Raw genomic sequence first — 14,991 nt, forward strand, 5'->3', positions numbered from 1 at the left:
GGGAGATGGGAAAGGTTTCTCTCAATTAAAGGGAGATGGGAAAGGTTTCTCTCAATATTTTCTAAGCTCTGTACTTTGTGAATACTATCTGCAGTAAATTCCTAAGTAAATCTCTGAGCTAATCTTACTTCTGCAAATTTCGGCCAGACAGTTAGCAAAGACAGCAGTTTCTTGCTATTTCTGATCAGACAGGTCAGGAGGTCGTTTCCTGCCTAGTCAGCTAGCAAGAAACCGCTGCTGTTAGCAGTAACTAACCAGACCTACTAAATTTGGCGGGCAGGTCAAAAGTTCATTTCCTACCCAGCTGCTTAAAGAGGCCCCTTTTCCTGCCTTATGCTTACTAATGCAAAGATGAAGACACGTGTACGAAGGAGAGAGGAGAGATTGCTTAGCTAGCATAAAGACAGGAATGTTTAGCAAGCAATAAAATGTGTTTAGCAATATAGATGTGCTATGTAAGGGAATAATTTGAGAAGGTATGGGAGGGGGGAGAGTGTTCAGAAGAGTATAAGAAGTCTGTAGATGCGTATTTCTTTACAGCCAGTTTATTTTCAGGAGCTATCTAGCTGGCTGTCTCTGTGTACAGAATGTCTCTGTACACAGATTTCAATAAACTTTTTCTCCAAAGAAGATTTTGCTTTCCTGGTACTTTTGTTCCCTCCAAGGTCCGGGGATGGCGTGGCTGATGGATCCCTAGGTAAATAAGGCTTCATTTCTTTGGGGGCTCGTCCGGGATCAGCCCTCTCCCCAATACGGACCAGAGGGCCAGGCTCAACCAAGGTGAACAGCTCAGCAGCGTTTGCAGGCTTCAGCGCGCACCCCGCCTGTTTTGTGGGGGAAGCCGGCCACACTGTCCTGCAGTGGAGACATCTTGTTGAGGGAGAAAAACAAAGAGGACGGCGCCAAGGGGACAGGTCCGCAGCGGAAAACGGTAAGCCCAAGGGAAAGGGCGTGGGCCCCAAGGAAAAGGGGGGCGAGGTCTGATCAAGCCTCACCTGGTTGTGCAGAGGGCCACCAGGAAGGGAAAAAAGGGCGTGGCAGTGTTATGCCACCAGTAAGGTTTGGTAAAAAGGGGACTGGTTGTGCAGGAGAGTGCCACCAGCAAAAATTTGGAACAGAAGAGGGAGGGATATATATATATTGTGATTTTTTTTGGTGTGTTTTGTGTATTGCATGCTGAAGTTATTTTGGTGTGTTTAGTGTGTTACATGTTGAAATTATATTGATGTGATTTGTATGTTGTATGTTGTTATGTTGCATGTCAGATATTCCAGTAACTGAATTGTTGTCAAGTGTGGGCCAGGGCTTAGTGTCCCCTTGGCCGAGCAATTGTAGGTCTGTTGTGTGTGAAGTGTGAGAGAATTTTTACTGTGAATAGTAGCGAAGGATCTGGAAGAAATGGGTTCTGGCCAAAGTAAAAGTACCCCTTTGAAATGCTTTTGGAGATTCAAGCTGATGAGAGGGGAAGATGAGGACATTGTGAATTAGATTGGCCCACCCAAAAGAACAAATTGGCCGTCCATCAGGACCCTTGATTTGCAACTCATTAATCCATTATATCAGAACATTTTGAATGTCCGTTCTGATCAAATCCCCTACATTTCCACATGGAAGACCAATGTAGAAAAGAAACCCCCCCCCCCCTCCTGGCTGAAGTCATGCTGCCAAAAAGTCTCAGGCAGCCGTATCTGCTCAGTCAGGAAGACAGGAGGACAACCCCCCAGTCCTCCAGGATTCAGAGATGGAAGAAGATAAAGTTTTGATGCCCCACCGCCTTATGCCCCGGCAACAGCCCTGGCACCACCCCCGCCACAGGGAGCAGATGGCCCAGCCCCCAATCCCGTGGACAATGCATTGTTAAGACCTGGGCGAAGATGGAGAAAGGGAGGAACGAGAAGAGGATGATGAGGATGAGGCATTTGTAGGAAGATTGATTAAGTTGACAAGTGATGGAAAGATATGAACAGAGGAACAGGCAGAACGTTTGAAAAAGTATGTGGAACTTTATGAGAAGTGGACGTCAGTCCCCATATGTTAAAAACAGCGGGATGTATAGGGGAACAGAGAAGAAAGTGGCAGAAGGAGTGGGGAAGGCAGTGAAAAGAGTGACCCTCCATAGGGCACATAAAGCACAGGAGAAGGGCGCGGCCAGAGTGATGCCTCTCCATAGAGTGTATGACCCTCCGGCCCCCGCGGGACCTAATGGGGTGGTGCCCAATAGAACTCATACAGTTCAACATGTCCCCTTCTTTAGTGCAGATGTTTGTAATTGGAAGAACCAAAACCCTTCATTTGAAGAAAACCCTGCCAAAATAATTAAGCTGTTTGAGGGAATTTTTTTTTTTTAAAACATACAACCCCACTTTTTATGATGTGTAATATTTGATGGATGCCCTGCTAACTACAGAAGAGGCTAGGCGAATTCATGCTGAAGCCCGAGCACACATGAGAGCGCAGGGGGCAGGAGATCAAGCTGTTGCAACAGGATATCCTGAAACTACACTGAATTGGGATTATCAGACCATTGAAGGGCAAAATACCCTCACCACTTATCGCCAGAATGTCTTAAAAGGCATGAGGAGGGCAGCCAGAAAACTCACCAACTTCGTGGAGGCCAGAGAAATAGTACAAGGGACAGAGGAGGCCCCTGGAGCCTACTTAAAGAGGCTGAAGGAAGCCTACCGCCAGTATATCCCTGTGGACCCAGATGAGGCTGCCAATGGCCCTATCATAAAAACTGCCTTTTGTAGCCCAGGCAGCGCCCGATATCCACCAAGAAAAATTAAGGTTTTTTTATGGGCCACACCCTTGAATGGATGTTGGAATTAGCCCAGACCATTTATAATCAGAGGGAAAAAGAGACCCAGAAGAAAAAAGGAGAAGTACCAGGCAGAGAAGTTGATGGCCCTGAAGACGGGAAGTCCACCGTTAGGAGAAGAAGAGGAGGGCGAGGCCGCTTAGAAAAGAGCAACAGCATGCCTTCAAGGATTTGAAAAAGGCATTGCAGCAAGCACCAGCGCTGGGCATCCCAAATCCTGAGAAGCCTTTCTCCCTGTTTGTGGATGAAGACCAAGGAACAGCAAAGGGAGTGCTATGCCAAAAATTGGGAAGCTGGCAGCAGCCCGTGGCATACCTATCTGAGCGCCTGACGCCTACAGAACAAGGTTTACCGCCATGCATGAGAGCAGTTGTGGCAGTAGCTACCCTACTGAACAAAGCAGACAAATTTACTTTTGGCCAAGACACTGTTTGTGTAACCCCGCATGCAGTCCCAGCTCTGCTTGACATGAAGGGTACCTATTTCCTCTCCCAAGCAACGATGAGAAAGTGCCAGATGCTATTGTTGCACCCGCGTTTGAAGTTCCAGGTTACCACCGCCCTCAACCCAGCTGCCCTATTACCGGTAGGAGTAGGTGAGGAGCCCACGCATGACTGCATTGAAGTAATGGATGAGGTGTACTCCAGCAGACCTGACCTTAAAGATGAAGCAGACCCCTAGTGGCCATCATGGTTTATGGATGGAAGCAGCTTCATTGAGGTTGGACACCGGAAAGCAGGCTATGCAGTGGTAGCCCTGGAAGACCAGGTGATCGAAGCAAAGTCACTCCCGCCTGGAACATCGGCCCAGCTGGCAGAGCTAACTGCGCTTACCAGAGCCCTGAGCCTGGCAAAGGGACAGAAGATAAACATTTATACAGATTCTAAGTATGCATTCCTGACTTTACATGCCCATGGAGCCTTATGGAAAGAAAGAGGTTTGCTTACCTCCAGAGGAAGCCAGGTGGCCCACCCACAAGCCTTGTTGAACCTTCTGGATGCTGTATGGGAGCCCGAGGCAGTGGCAGTTATCCATTGTTATGGACACAAGACTGGACCAGGAGAAGTGGCCAGAGGAAACCGATTGGCAGACAGAGTGGCCAAGGAAGCAGCCCAAGAACCGGCCCCCGCCTTGGTTATTGGAGCACTGGTCCCAGAAGAGATTTTAAGCACCACTGACATGCCAGCTTACACGAAGCAGGAAAGGGACACTGCAGATGCTCAGGAGCTGACATCGTCCAAAGAAGGATGGTACCTTACCCCTGATGACAGGATATGGATTCCAGAGTCCTTTCTCGGCAGATTACTCAGAGATACCATGATTCAACCCACATAGGACCAGATGCTACAACCAAGCAGCTGGAGAAGTGCTTCTACATGGCCCACCTCTACCAACTGGCAGCCCAGATTTCCAGGAAATGCCTGCTGTGTCAAAAGAATAATCCCAGAGCCGGACCACTGGCTCCCCCAGGGATTCAGCATAGTGGAACTGCACCTATGGAAGATCTTGTCGTGGACTTTACTGAATTACCCCGTTGTGGACTACACCGCTACCTGCTGGTGGCAGTGTGCACCTACACCGGAGGGCCGAAGCATGGCCAACAAAGACTGAAAAGGCATTTGAAGTAACCAGGTGCCTGCTTAGGGAAATCATCCCTCGCTATGGATTGCCAAGGTCCATAGGATCTGACAATGGACCAGCATTTGTTCATGCGGTCCTACAGGGACTGGCAAAAGCGCTCCAGATCAACTGGAAGCTGCATACTGCTTATAGACCCCAGAGTTCTGGAAAGGTAGAGAGAATGAACAGGACTCTAAAGAATCAGCTGTCCAAGCTGACACAGGAAATTAGGTCTAATTGGGTGACAATGTTACCTCTGGCATTACTCAGGGTCCGCAGTCTCCCGTCAAAGCGAACCCACCTGTCACCTTTTGAAATTCTGTTTGGAAGACCAGTTCCATATGTTAGAATGTTAACTCCATATGCTAGCCAAGATGTGCAATTGAATAACTATGTACAGTCACTCTCCTGAGTTTTCTTTTGTCTCGACAGGTGGACCCAGGCTCGCAACCCCTGTGTGTTGGCTGCATCAGTTCGAGCCAGGTGATGAAGTGTGGGTAAACGATTGGGCACGGACGCAGCTACAACCGTGCTGGAACCTTATACCGTCCTGCTCTCCACACCCACCGCCGTGAAATTCGCCGGCATCACCCCTTGGGTCCACCACACCAGAGTGACCACTACAGATTGGACTGTGCAGTTAAATCCTGATTAACCCCTTCGGCTGACCATCTCCAGACCCTCCGCTGACGACCGCTCTGCTGATATCACACCGGGAGCTGATATCTCTACGCACAGCTGGAGAATTGGATGGGAGGGGCGCCCGTGGGCAGCGCTCCCAACGTACCTGTTCTACGAACTCACCCACCTGAGAATATCCTACCACAATATAGGGACAGAGCGAGACTTACAATAATTTGGGAAGGGGACCACCCCATTGGGCATTTGACTCCTCACCAGGCTAGAGTTTTAGCAGCAGTCTATTCTTGTGGGTGTGTTGCTTTTTATTTCTCACCAAACCCCCCTCCAGGAGGTGCTTCTCTTTCTCCCACTCATCGAAGTACCATACACCCAGTGGGCCTTAGAGGTAGTTACACACATACCCTTGAGTGACTGACACGATACCCACCATGACTGAATATTGGTGGGAGGAACCATGGAGATATTGGGGATGGTGGGTAGGAGTGATATGTACCGGCCTGCTTGTTTGGATGCTCCTGTATTTTTGTTGGCATGAACGGTATCATATTTGTGGGAAGAAACGTAATCCATCTATACCTTTGATGATTCTCCTTTTCTTTTTAGTTGGAGAGCCCACATGTGTATTGGCACAGGAAGGAAAAAGTCCCCCGACCTCCCTTGCCGACATTTCCCGTTTGATGACTGAGTGGGGTGCCCATAACTCCTACAATAGGTGGTTACAAATGGCTGAAATGGAGCATGTTGTTTCAACATTTCAGTCCATGGCGAGGCTATCCGTGATCTGGCGGCTAGCATTGAAAAGGTGGCACATGTCCCTGTACAAACCTGGGAGGGCTGGGATATGTCTTGGTTGGATAGCATCTTCCCAGGTGGATGGATGGGGAGGATATTTACTATGGTGATAGGCCCAATAATGCTTCTATTGCTTTTCTGCTTCTGTATACCCTGCTTGATGCAATGCTTGCAACATATAATGGAAAAGATGATGTCTCGCACAATGGATCTGTGTGTGATTGTTTTTATGAGAGAATATAGACCCCTACCCCAGAACGAATCTAAGTAATAGATTGTTCAAAAGAAGAGGAGGGAGTAAAGGGAGATGGGAAAGGTTTCTCTCAATTAAAGGGAGATGGGAAAGGTTTCTCTCAATATTTTCTAAGCTCTGTACTTTGTGAATACTATCTGCAGTAAATTCCTAAGTAAATCTCTGAGCTAATCTTACTTCTGCAAATTTCGGCCAGACAGTTAGCAAAGACAGCAGTTTCTTGCTATTTCTGATCAGACAGGTCAGGAGGTCGTTTCCTGCCTAGTCAGCTAGCAAGAAACCGCTGCTGTTAGCAGTAACTAACCAGACCTACTAAATTTGGCGGGCAGGTCAAAAGTTCATTTCCTACCCAGCTGCTTAAAGAGGCCCCTTTTCCTGCCTTATGCTTACTAATGCAAAGATGAAGACACGTGTACGAAGGAGAGAGGAGAGATTGCTTAGCTAGCATAAAGACAGGAATGTTTAGCAAGCAATAAAATGTGTTTAGCAATATAGATGTGCTATGTAAGGGAATAATTTGAGAAGGTATGGGAGGGGGGAGAGTGTTCAGAAGAGTATAAGAAGTCTGTAGATGCGTATTTCTTTACAGCCAGTTTATTTTCAGGAGCTATCTAGCTGGCTGTCTCTGTGTACAGAATGTCTCTGTACACAGATTTCAATAAACTTTTTCTCCAAAGAAGATTTTGCTTTCCTGGTACTTTTGTTCCCTCCAAGGTCCGGGGATGGCGTGGCTGATGGATCCCTAGGTAAATAAGGCTTCATTAGTAGCTTTGAGAACACTGTCCAGTTTAGTTATAGTTTCTGCATTTACCGCAACTGATGCCCATCAGACCCTTGGAGACTTTGTTCAACCTATGACCCGGAAGAAATGGCCACACCTCCCTCTCCTGTATATAGAGCCATGTGGATTCATTTGTAAGCCCAAGTTATAGATGGTCTCATAGTTAGAAATAGTGCAGCATGGTCCCTTAGAGAAGTGAAGGACCAGAAATAATAAATATTACTAAAGAAACTATTGTTTGTTGTCCAACATTAATGCTAGGGGATATTTTTGATGATACCAATATGGCAAAAAAGATGGACTTATATCTGATCCTGGCAGAACAAACAGTAATTGCTACACAATGGGAAGCAGCCCAAAATCTTGCACTGCATGTTTGTACCACCCCCCCTGGAATATGGCTGTTTGAGAATTCATCAAGGACTAGAACCTCCAGACACATTTTACATTATTTGACATTCTTTTATGACATTTACAGCAGAACCATCATTTTCAAAACAAACATCATCACAAGCCTGGCAAATCTGGAACTATACTCGATAATCTGATACTGTTTTTATATTTTAATTTTTGTCTGTTATTATAATTGTTCTCTCTGTTTTATATACATTATAAAATTAAATTAAAAAAATAAAACACGTTAAACCCGCCCCCCTTCAAAAATGGGGTGTGAAGGTTGAGGAAGTAACTATTTTCACTCCCATTTCTTTCCAGGCCTTCATATCTCAAGTTATTTGCCTGCTCCTAGCTTGTACATTAATTCTCTTCTCATATTGTTTCCTGCCCCTTTCGCTGGGGAAAATCCAGTTTTTCTAAAGGCGAGAAAAATGCTTTCCAAATCCACACCCACTAACGTCATGAATGAAATCCCATTTTATGAGAGGGGGTTTGTATATATAAGCTTGCACATTGAAAAGGCTTTTTGTGTACTTTAGAAACTGGGGGAAGAAGAGTCATAAATTCCACAGATGGAATATTGATGCTGCAGCTGTTAGAAGCAACCGGGACAGACTTTGGAAGAAGAGGGGATCTTGGAACAATGATGCAATACAAAAAGCCTTAAAATGCTCAAGGCGCGCAGGAGGTTGAGAGACCACGTTATTCAAAGGTGTGCTGTATGAGATACAGGCCACCCCACGTGCCATCTGCAATTTGCAGTTTCCTTCTTAGCAGCTGTCTCTGTATAACGCCCCCCCCCCCAACTTTTTCAAGTTTAGACTACAATCTGAACTGCTTCTTTGGAGTGAATGTAAAGGGTTGCTTATGCAGCAGGTCCTAACAGTGGGACCACATGCAACAACTTAGGAAAGCCCTCAAGCTTCAAAAGCAGTTTGTATTCAGTGTATGGGGCTGCTGTTGGGGGCTTGCAGGGGGACACATAATAATACCCTCTGCAATTGCAGAGCTCACAGTGGGGTTTCCTATGGCATCATGAGCTCCGTTCCCCACACAATAACTGCCACCTTGAGAGATTATTTAAAGCTGCCTGCGCACAGGGAGAGTAACAAATAAAATGGCCCTTGTTCCAGCAGTAATTGCATGGGTCTAGAAAAGGATTAGCATTTGTGCAAAAGATAATAATATTAAAAAATATATAAAATAATAATATAAAAAGTGTTAACACGAATCTGCCCGCTGGAGTCTGTGGCCTGGTTATGACCTGAGGCCTAGAGCAGCTAATGACTCAGCCGTTTTTATCATGGAGGGCGGAAGTGGTCGTGAACTACTGCGGAGGGAGGGAGGGACGGAGGGGGAGAAGTGATTGCTGGATAGATTGGCACTCGAGGGCAGCCTTCTCCTGCTCTGATGGATTGGTGCCAATGCCGTACAAACCATTTGATCTGCACCAGTCTGGTCTATCAAAGGGGAGAGCATGCTTTGCCTCTGAGGCGGGAGGGGGAATACAAAGCAGCTATTATGGAGACGCATATTCCTCTCTGACTCACACTAGGATTCTGGCTCGCAGAAGAGCTCCTCTTGCAAGAACATAAAAGCTCAGAGACACTGGAGCGCTATAAATAGGGCATATAAACTTTCAACTGACAAGGCTCTGATTTCGTTATTGTACCAAAAAGAAGGAAGCACAGATAAGGGCTGACAAACAGGGGAGCAGAAGGGAGGGGAAGAACATGGAACAGAAATTTGCTCCTCTTAGTGATATTATTTATGGCAAGTCAAATGCATTTAGAGCTATTACTTGGCACATCCGATTGAATGAAAGGGGAGAAAAATAGATGAATCTGCCTTTTGTGGCATCTCCTCCAGCGAATCTACAACTGTGCGTAAACACATATTTAGTTATAATGAATATGATTTGGGAAGGATGAAAATAAATTCAAGAAACAAAACAAGAAAGAGGGCTGAGATTGTAAATGCAAACCTAGAGTGTGGGGCAGATTCTGCAATCGGTTGCTGTGGATGTAGATGAACAAGTGATGGGATCTGGATTGTCAAAGAAAGAAATATTGGGGTCAAGGCGGACAGTTACTCAGTTATAATGTTGATCTGGCAGCAGTGAAAAAGGCAAACTGTGTTATGGATTATTAAAGAAGAGACTGGGGAAAGCACAATAACTTTATATAAATCTATGGCATGGCTGTATTTGGAACACTGAGTACTGGTACATTTCTGGTGAAAAGTTATTGTAGGAAAAATAGCAACAACAACAAAAAGGTACCAAAACAACCAAGGGAGCAAGCAAACTGCCTGGAGAAAGGCTAGAGCATTTGGAGAAGGATAAGAGTCTTGGTGCTTCATTAACTTCTAATTAAAAACAACAAGGGAATAAATGGATGTGTCAAGAGCAGGCTGGGGCTTTTCGCAAATCCAGACAGGGGGTGTCTATTCTCTTCCTAACTCATTCGCTGGAGCCACAGTGCAGTCACAGCAGAAGGGATGCAGGACCAGCGGACAAGACTGCCACATTCCACAACCTCACCAGGTGGTTTTAGGAAGGCTACTATTTTTCAGGGAAGGACCATTGTTCAATGGCAGAGCATGGAAGGGAAACATTTAAAAATAAATTCAATTTTTTAAAATCAGGAAATGGACAGAAGAATACAGAGTGTTTCTCCGATCTTGTTTCCAGCAAGTATTAGGATTTGCTCCCAGGCCCAAATTTAGGATTGCAGCCTTAATTGTTATAAATATAATGGCATGGAGGTGATGCTGTTGTAACCGACTTTAGGTTAGGCTGCCACCTGGCAGTAGGTCTCAACCCACCATTTAAAGACCAGTGATGGATGGATAACGTCTGGCCCTTCAAGTGTTGTTGGGCTACAACTTCCAGCATCCTTAACCCACTGAGCATGGTGCCTGGGGCTGATGGGACCTGGAGTCCAGCAATACCTGGAGGACTGCAGGTTCCAGATCTCTGATGTAAAGGAAGAAGCAAACTCTGGCTGTGAACACACTTAGCAAGTGTGCTAGCTGTGCCTGTTCCTTGAGGTGTCTGATTTGGCCACAGTAGCACACGCCTTAGATACATCCCATTTGGATTAATGTAACATGCTCTAAGTGGGGCTGCCTCTGAGAAGCATGACTCCAGCATGACTAAGCCGCTTCTGGCGAACCAGAGCAGCGCACGGAAACGCCGTTTACCTTCCCACCAGAGCGGTACCTATTTATCTCCTTGCACTTTGACATGCTTTCGAACTGCTAAGTTGGCAGGAATACACCTTTAGGCACCAGGTGAAAACATTCCTCTTCAACCAAGCCTTTGACTGACTGACATTTTAAATTGTTTGATTTCAAATGTGTTGTGGGAGGGGGAATTATTGGTTTGTTTTTGTTCTTATTGTTCTTATGTATTTTGACCGTATATTGTAATTTTATGTTATGAAACTGAGATCCTGAGATCTATGGATGAAGGACAGTATACAAATTTAACTTCAACTGGCTCAATGAGCTGCGGCCAGATTGTTGACCAGGGCTGGTTATTGGGAGCATATGACTCCCTTGTTACAACAGCTCCGCTGGCTACCAGTCTATTTCTGGGCACAATTCAAAGTGCTGTTTATGATCTATAAAGTGCTGGGATGCAACCTTGCCCCTGCTTCTTGATCTCTCACTGGTTTTTGATACCATCGGCCATGAACTGGCTGTGGGGAATGGAAATTGGGGGCATTGTATACAGTGGTTCCAGTCTTACTTTCAGGACCAAGACCAGAGAGTATAATTGGGAGGGTGTTTTTCGGCCCCTTGGAAGCTACATTCTGGGGTACTGCAAGGGACAATCTGATCTCCAGTGCTATTTAATATCTACATGAAGCCGCTGGGAGCAGTCAGTAGGAGATTCAGGTGAGCTGACATCAGTATGCTGATGACACTCAGCTCTACTTCCCCATAACATCTGAATCAGCAGAGGCTGTGGAGTCCCTGGGCCTAGATGCAGTGGTGAGATGGATGAGGGAGAGAGAACAAGCTGAGCTTAAATCCTGGCAAGACAGAGGCACTGTGGGTGAGGAGCTCCCATGTCCGAGAGGTTGACCCATTGCCTATCTTGGATGGGGTTGTGCCCCCCCTGAAGGAGCAGGTTCACTGTTTGGAGATCCAACTCTGTCACTGGAGGCTCAGGTAAGCCTCAGTGGCTAGAAGCGCCTTTTACCAACTGTGACTACTTTGACAGCTAGGGCCATTCCTGGACTGGAAGAGCCTGACCACAGTGGTTCATGCCCTGGCCATTCAAGACTGGATGACTGCAATGCACTCTGTGTGGGGCTCCCTGCATGCTTGATCTGGAAGCTGCAGCACAATTGCTGACAGGAGGAGGCCTTGTCAGCATGTAACACCTGTGCTCAGAGGTCTGCACCTGTTGCTGATCTGCTATACAGCCAAGTTCAGGGTGTTACTGTTAGTATATAAAGCCCTTAAGAACTTGGGCCCAGTTTACCTTTGAGATCACCTTATTCCATATGTGCCCACTCAACTGATTCAATCAGCACAACTGGCACTTTTGCAGGTGCCATGTGATACCCACCCCACATTTGTAAGAACTTGGTCACTTACTGTGGTATCACCAACACTTTGGAACTCCCTGCCTATTGATATCAGGCAAGTGCCTTTATGTATTCTTTACAGCAGCTGCTGAAGACATTCTTATCTAGACAAGACTTCTCAAATGTTTAGAAAGTTTTCATGAGTTTTAATTTGTTGCAGTCTTTTCTATTGTGCTTTTAACTTGTATGTATGTTTTAAATTATGGTTGTAAATTTTTAGTGATAATTTTATTGTTTTATCTATTTTGTAAATCATTGAGTTTTTTCTACAATCAAGTGGTATATAAATTTTATTAAATACACACACACACACACACACACACACACACACACACACACAGCACTGTAGACTTAGGTCCAGGCTATCTCATACGAACCTGCCCAGGCTATGAAATATTTGGGAAGGCGCTTCTTTCAGTCCCCCCCCCCTCACAGGCATGCTTGGTGGAGACGTGGGAGGGGACTTTTTCGGTGGCTGTTCCCAGACTTTGGGACTCCCTCCCTAGACAAGCTAGACTAGCTCCCTCCTTGTCTTTCAGTTGGCAGGTGAAGACTCCCCAAACAGGCTTTGGGGAACTGACTGCTTTTAAAGGAACGGGCTGGTTCTGAAATGCTTTTATTGCAATGATCTGTATGTTATCATATTTACACACACACATGCATGAACACTCCACCACTGGTTAATGAAGCCATGTGGACACACAGCATTAGCCATAATCAACATCTGTTCTGTAGTTTCTTGATAAATCTTGTGTTTTGATGCTTTCCCCTCCATACCAGCTTCCATCCCATTTGAAAACAAACAATATGCAGGTATTCATGACCCTTCTCCACCCACTGATGTGGACAGACTGCAGGTGACTTGGAAAGACATCCAGCCATACTGTTCTGTACAGCAACAAGCAAATGCAATTTGAGATGCAGCCCCCCAAAAAATACAAAATACCTTGCTGTGTTTTAAAGCCAGCAATATGTACTTAACTGAATCTTATACTGTCCCCATCTCTATTAAAGTATGCAAACACTTTTGCATAAATCTTCTGGGTTACATAATGATCCATCAGCACATTTATAAAGATGTTGCTGCAAGATCCATTTAAAAAGAGGTTTAGTGATTAGAGGAGGAAACCTGCACAGCTTTGCTTGTCTTGTCACCATTTTATAATTTCATAAAATAAGATTTTAATCACTACTCTTCGACCCTGCCTCTACCATCAGAAAAAGCCTTCCCCCCCCCCCCAAAGTGGAAAGATTCACAGGACAAATATGGCAGCAGCCCTGGGCTCTGTTCATTATTAATTAGACTTTCTTTGGTGAGGAAAAGGGAAGAGGGAAGGAAGGAGGAAGCATAATTGCAAGCTTCCAGTCAGAACATTCATTATCATGATAATACAAAAGGGGGGAAAGCGGGGAAAGGATGCCTGGCTGCCCTCCTCCGCCAGAATGTCTGCGTGTGCGCAAACATGTTCTAATTACTCTGCAGCGAAGTGTGTCATTTTCACATTTACCTCAGTGCCGAATGAGATTCGAAAGTCAAAGTTAAAAATAAAAAAGGTTAATCAGTGCCTGCCTCCTCCAAGGATTAGGAAAGTCCAGCAGCAGCCCATTAATATGTTTCTTTTCCCTTCAGGCCTAAAACAGGCAAAACGGCATTAAGGAGTCACAGCCCTGTGGATTTATAGCCCACACATCAATTTCTGAGGTAAATTTTGAAGCCCACGTAAGCCTGGTACTCAGTGGCTGTACGAGGTCAGCTCTAGCCTTCAGGTTTTGGAGAACCAGGCTGTTGATTTCAAAATTTACCTCAGAATTTGATCTGTGGTCCAGCTTCTTCCTCCTCTGTTTTGCAATCCTGCTTGTGGCAATCTCCAGAATCCATTTTTGCTCTTCTTCAGAATTTCCAGTTCCTTCAGCTGGCTTTTGTTTCTGTCAATCCCTGAGGTGGCCCAATCCCCTCAGATAAGGCAGGAAACCTGCCCACTGCCTGCGGGGCTTTGCTTATCTTCTGCACCTTTATCATCCACACGTCAAGCAAATGATAAAAGAGCCACAATTTATAGTAATTATTAACAGAGGTCATTTGCAAAGTATTCAACACATGAGTCACATCACTTGAAGAATTGCCTTATTGTGCTAAAATACAATAAATGGTTTCTAGTTGGGGTTGGACTAGACACTACCAGAGGACCCTCTTGGCTCCCTTCCAACTCCTCTACATTTCTATGATTCTGTTAATCTGTCAAAGAAATCTGTTGTGATTTTGTCTTGCTTCTTTGAATCTAACATAATCAGTTTTTCCATAACTACATATTCCTGTGGTTTAGTTACCGTTTAGCAAACGTGGGACTAGAAGACAGCTTCCAAACCTTTGTGCTATCAGGGTGGTCATACATGATGTTGCTTTCAATACATACTGTTTGCACCTGCTAAAGTTTTGGGGCAACCACAAGGCTTCATTTCCAATCAGTAAAGACCCTGCAACTTCTTGATGAAATCCTATGACAGTTTTTCTCTCCCACTTTCATTGCGCCATAGCCCTTCCCAATAGCAGTAATGTGGTAGCATCAGGAAAGCATCACAGAGCAACTAATAAAGCAGAATAAATCTACCACAAATGCACAATTATTGTGTGAAGAACATGTTGCAGAATACACCCGCAATTAAACAGCAACTTGGAGGGTCCTTAGTGCAGCCTGTGCGCTGCAACAATTATTTATGAGACCAGCTCACACAAAAGCTTTGGTAAAAATAAAATTGCACAAGTTAACAAAAACAAAAACTTTAACTGAGTGATCTACACCACCCAGCAAATTTACATGCCCGACGTATATGACAGTAACAACCCTGGCTAATAATTATTATCACTCCTAGCAGCAAACTCAGATGAGGCTAAAACAAGAAAGGCCAGCAGCCATTGCTATGCTCTCCTCCCCATGCTGCCTCCACAGTGGCCTCTCAGCAAACAGGAGGCTCTGCTGGTCTCCTCCCACCCCATGGAGGAAATGGCGGGGGCTGCCCTGTGCCCTCTGGGGTCTCCCGGGCTCTGCACCCACTCAGCGTGGGCCACTGATTCCCACTTCAGCACTGA

General features: G+C 45.5%; 1 long non-coding RNA gene across 1 annotated transcript; it reads left to right on the plus strand.

Annotated features, from left to right (window-relative positions):
* On the plus strand, positions 1-6,804 carry LOC144325798 (uncharacterized). Its single transcript, XR_013390981.1, has 2 exons — positions 1-931; positions 4,871-6,804. It is a non-coding gene; the product is annotated as an uncharacterized LOC144325798 (long non-coding RNA).
* Positions 6,805-14,991: the final 8,187 nt, after the last annotated feature.

Source organism: Podarcis muralis, chromosome 16 (genome assembly GCF_964188315.1).
Source record: "Podarcis muralis chromosome 16, rPodMur119.hap1.1, whole genome shotgun sequence".
NCBI lineage: Eukaryota > Metazoa > Chordata > Lepidosauria > Squamata > Lacertidae > Podarcis > Podarcis muralis.